This window comes from Microtus ochrogaster, chromosome 1 (assembly GCF_000317375.1).
Source record: "Microtus ochrogaster isolate Prairie Vole_2 chromosome 1, MicOch1.0, whole genome shotgun sequence".
Taxonomy (NCBI): domain Eukaryota; kingdom Metazoa; phylum Chordata; class Mammalia; order Rodentia; family Cricetidae; genus Microtus; species Microtus ochrogaster.
In genome coordinates this window covers 36,103,580-36,109,087 of record NC_022009.1, presented here as the reverse complement: position 1 = coordinate 36,109,087, position 5,508 = coordinate 36,103,580, and positions in this window count along the sequence as shown.

Sequence of the window (5,508 nt, the reverse complement as noted above, 5' to 3'; positions counted from 1 at the left end):
CTCCCTCCTGGAAACTTACCCCAATGTGTTGCTCTTGCACCATTATGCTCTCTTCATTTTATGAATTAAGCCATTGAGCTCAATTAGCACTTTACTCATGAACACGAGTGTGGGGCGTTCACTAGAGCAGGGCAGTCTACCATGTGTGAACATGTGTGTCACAGTGCACATATGAAGGTCAGAGGGCAGCCTTCTGGAGATGGTCCTCTCCTTCCACCATGGGCTCCGGGGATAATACTCAAGTCCTCAGGCAAATGCTCTCATCTGTTAAGACATCTGGCTGTCCTTTATGTTATAAATTAATTACTAAATTAGCTTACAGTTCAGTGAGTTTCCAAACGGCCTTCCATGTAAATCCTTAACTTTGGTTAGCCTTCTCCCAATCTCTTTCTCCCCCGTTTTCTCACTCCCATCCCCACTAAAACCTTTATTATCCCTCTCTCCTTTGAACTCACTATATATTTTACTATCCTCATTCCACCTCCTTTAAGGCTTCTTCCCTCCCCTCCTTTCATGGGCCATGTGACTTTTCCATTCATGGCTTATGGAGACAGTTGGGGGTCCCATTCTCTTTCTGAGGCTGTGCTCCTGTCTGTTCCCTGGAAAATCTGTGAAGGAAATACAACGTGTTTCCCTGACAATGGGATAAGGCTCCAAAGGGTCTTGAGCACATCCTGGGACAGGAGCTAAGCAGCCGCCATCTGAACGGCTCTGCCCTATCCCAACCCAGGCTGGGCTCTGCCTGAGCTTCGCCACACCAGGCCATCAGAACCACCCACCAGCACATTCCTGTGTCCCCACTGACTGCCTCCAACCCTCAGAAGACATCAGCTGTGTGCTCAGGGAAGACCTCGTGGGGGTAAGATTGGTGCGATGTGTAAACAGGAGCGTTCCCCAAATGTCAAAACGTGCCACTCTGATTGTCTTGGCAAAGACTTCTTGACAGAGTAACCTCCCTGGGGAACCCCAGCAAGCAGCAAGTCCCTGCGGTATTTTAACAGCTGAAGCATCAGCTGCCTAATGGATTCCAGGCGGCGGGAATGGAGCCATCTATGGAATGCTGCTGGTGTGGTAGGCACAGGGAAGGCCCAAATTCAGGTGTGTTTGTGAGCTCTCCCTGGGGCAGAACAGTGGTGCCGAGGCCTGGCCCCACCCAAGTCGAGCAAATGCTATCTTCAGCTGAGCCTAGTCTGCCCTAGCCACTCCCCAGCCACAGATCCTTTTGTCAGCTTATTGCTATTGTTTCCTTTGAGGCTTGAGACTCGTACTATATTCGGTGCTATTATATATTTATATGCAGCGGTACTATGGCAAGAACAAGCAGAAGGGCTGTAGCTCAGTGGGAGAGCCCTTGCCTGGCATGTGCGAGGCTCTGGGTTCAATCCCCAGCACTGCCAGAAAAGAAACAAATAAATAGATACAAACTTCCAGGGATTCCTTTCTTTGTATCCAGTCTTAAAGGGCTCTTAAGTCACTTGGAGTCATAACAAGGCGTGAGTATCACAGCAGGACAGATGGTCCTTGGGACCTCCATGGGTCCTTAGGGAGAGACCACAGGGCTTGGAGGCTGGTATGTGCCTCTGGGTTTCACCTAGCTGTCATAACACATTTATTGAGCCTTTATTGTGGGCACAGTACTCTGGTTCAAGAAGTGGAAAACTCAGTCCTGACATTGGGGGAGGATGGTCACTGCTGCCTCGGGGGCCTCTAGTGGTGGTGTGGACAATAATGGCCTCTGTTTGATGGGTGGGTCCAAGGAGCCAGGCTCCACAGTGAGCTTTTCACACAATGGTGTAGGGAAGGGGCTCAGTCAGTACACTGCTGGATATATAGGGAGGAGGACCCAAATCTCATACCCCCGAACCCACACAAACCAGAGCCAAGCTTGGCAGCACACACCTGAAATCCCTGAGGAGGACCCTGAGGCTTGCTGGCTCCAAGCCAGTGAGAGACCCTGTCTCAAAAAATAAGATGGGTAGTGATAGAAGAAGAAACCCAAGCATGACCTCTGACCTTCACATCATGTGCACACACGTGTGTGGATCCTCATGTGCACCATGCACCTGCAAATACACGCAGTGCCCCCCCCAATGAATGAAAGTCAGAACGTGACCTTATTTGAAAATAGGGGCATTATAGACTTTATTTGTTCAGCTGGGTAGGTTAATATGGAATTATCATGGGGGCAAAGTGACCCCTTATCCCAACACGATGGGCATCTTTAAAGAGGGCTTCCGGTCTCCCAAGCTGAGGAAGACCGTGTTTCTATAAATCATGTAAATCACTCTCATGGGGATCATTTGTAAGAGAAGATTTGGGAAACAAAACCAGAGAGGCTAGGTAAGTTGCCCAGGTCACACAGCAAGAAAACAGGTCCCCTGGGATTCCCAAGCAGGTTCTGACCTCATTGCTCTAACTCATCATTGAGAGATGAATCGACAGTGAGCGAGCCAGGGCAGGAGTCAAAGTGATGCTGGCCCTATTATCACTGTCGAGGTAATTAATTATCTGTTACCCCTGATCTCTCCCTGTTCAGTTCCCGGGGTTGATGTGGAGATCAGAGAGATAATGAAAAGCCTTGTTCTCTTTCAAGGCCCAGACAACGGCAAATTATATTATCATTAACGGCATCACCAGAGCAATGGAAGAAAGAAAAATACAGCTAACATTTTTTTTCACACCCTCTGCAGTGTGTTTATCAAAAGCAGTAACAGTTTGTCCTGATTGGGCCAGGGGGAGCAGAGGAAATCAGCCACTGTGATGTCCCTGGAACTGTGGTTAGGAAGAGGAGAGAGTGACCCTGAGCTGTCACTCTTCCTGCGGCCCCTCCACCTTCCTCCAGCGGGGTCCAGTCTGCACCAGCCGGTCCACGTGGTTGTTGCCTTTGAGGGTTGGGGATGTAGCAAGAGTAAACTGTCACAAGTGTCCAAGGACTCTCATGGGTATCCAGCTGTGCCGCTGATGCTGCCATCACCTGGAGCCATGACTCACATGGGACTCAGGATAGCGGTTCCCTTGACTATCCAAAGGGACCTGAAGGAATGGTCACACGAGCGGCATCTCACGACTACGGGACCCTTGGGCCTCTCTGGGTCTGGTTTTCACCAGATGAGAATAGGTTCCTTTGGAAGTTCCTTTGAGCCTAGGATCATCATTACACACCTTGTAATGCCAACATTCAGGAGGTCACGGGAAGATAACCAGGTCCGGGCCAGCCTGACCTGCGCAGTGGGACTCTGTCTCAAGAAGCCAACAAGTCTGGTTGCTTTTGAGCAGTAAAAGAAGGAACTGTGCAGCTCGGTACCTGGCATACAGGACACCAGAGTAGTGTTGGCCGCTTAGTGAGTGGGATGGTTGCAGACCCTTCGGTGGTTGAACACCAGCGTATAGGCATGGGCACATCTTCTTGGTTTTCAGTATGAAGGCTGAGAGTGAAGGAGGGCTGTTTGCAGATGTACCCAGATATTTGTTCGAGTCTTTACAGTGTCTAGGCTTCTTCTCCACTGCCTACTCTATGAGACAGGAAAAGTTCAACAACAGTTAGTTAAACGCTGGGCAGCATTGCATTAGATTCCCTACTCTGCCACCAGAGAAGGAGAGTGGCTGTAGGGAAGTTACCTAAGCCCTCCGGGCCTCTTTCCTCTCCTGCCAGATGCAGGTAACTCTACCTTCCTCCTGGGATGCTGGTGAGGGTAAATGCTGTAGTGTACGGACGCGTGTAGTACTATGTCCCCATCACTAACCAACGGGGCAGACCAAGCCATCGTCTCCTTCATTTTAGTAATGCAAACAACCTCACACACCTGTACGCAACTGCTGGTCCATGTGTGGAAGGAAGAAGGGAAGTGAGCCCCACAGAGATGACGTTAGAACGTTTCTGGCAATGGAGCAGCTCATCGCCTCTCTGTCTGTCTTGCTCCCTTGCTTCTTCTCCAAGGGGTTAGCCTGCTGTTGCTATGGCAGCGCACCCCGGTGAGTGTGTTTAGAACAAGGAGAGGGTGATTTCGCTCACAGTCTTGGAGGTCTCAGTGGATGTGACTGGCTGACCTGCTGCTTGGGGGTCTGTGGTGTGGTCACACAGTGCATTATGGGGGAAGCACGGAGTAGAGGAAACTGCTTACGTCATAGTGGCCAGCAAACACTGAGGGGTGGGGTTCCAGTATCTCCTTTAAGAAGATGCCCCCAATGATCTAACTTCCTCCCACTAGGAACCTTTTAAGTCACCTGCCTGCCACTAATATGACAGACCAGTTACCAAACCTGAAGAGGTTTTGGGGGACCCCTATGCAAACCATAGCACTGACGCTGTGACTCCTGGCCCTAAAGCTCATACGGAAGCGCAGGAACCTGAGGAAAACCTTGAAATAAAAGGGTGACTCTGTGACTACCATGCTCCAGGCTCGGGGCCAAGCAATGTCTCTGCGTTGACAGGCTGCGTCTTATCTTACTCAGGAGGAAACCTACAGGCCTCCCATGTAGATGTAAGGGGAGAGGTTGCTATGGCAGTGGGTAGGGCTAGGCCACCTCTGGAGGATTTAATGTTACATCTCATTTGGGATGAGAGGGTTAGGAAGACAGAGATGGGAATAGAGATGGAGAGACCAGAATGACTGCGACAGGAAAAGTATGCACATGGGCCCAGGAAAAGCAGAATTCAGGGTTGATGCTGAGGTCAGACCCATAGTGGGATTCTGCAGCCCAGACCAGTAGAGCTCTTGATGCTGTGTGCTACTGAGACATCCGTTTAGGCTGTAGTAGTGACACTGTAAATTATAAAGTGGCTTTTTGTTAATGACAATGATAATGATACAGCCAGATTACTGAAGTTTACAAAACCTGCCACCACAGTTATCAATGGGCAGAGACAGGAATTGAAACTTTATGCTGTGTTTCCTGCAGAGAACTGAGAGTCAGAGAAGACCTTGGATTAGCATCTTGAAAACTTGCCTTTTATCTCACCTCCAGCCCAAAGGTTTTGTATGTATATGGAGAGCATGCAGGGGTAGCAGGATGGGAGGGGTAGGAGGGAGGGCAAAGGTCATCAATTATTTTGGAGCTCAGGGCTCAGACAAGTGTGTGTGTGTGTGTGTGTGTGTGTGTGCGCGCGCGTGTGCAGTATGTGCATATGTGAATGTGTGGTATGTGCACACGTGTATGCAAGTTTGCATGTGTGTGGGTACATGTGGACGTGTGTATGTGTTTGTGTGTGCATATGGAGGTCCAAGATGACATTGTGAGTCTTCCTCCACCACTCTCCACCTTATTCACTGAGGCAGGGTCTCTCAGTTGGATTCAGAGCCTGTTGATATGGTTAATCTGGCTAGACAGATTACTCAGGGGTGGGGGTAGGTCCTCTGTCACTGCCTTCAGAGCTCTGGAATTACAGGCAGGCTGTTATGTCCACCTGGCACTTAAGGGAGTTCTAGGGGACATGGACTCCTGCTGTAGAAAAAGTAATAGATAATAAAAATTAGTCATATAAAGATACAGAGAGTCTGGATTATGTAT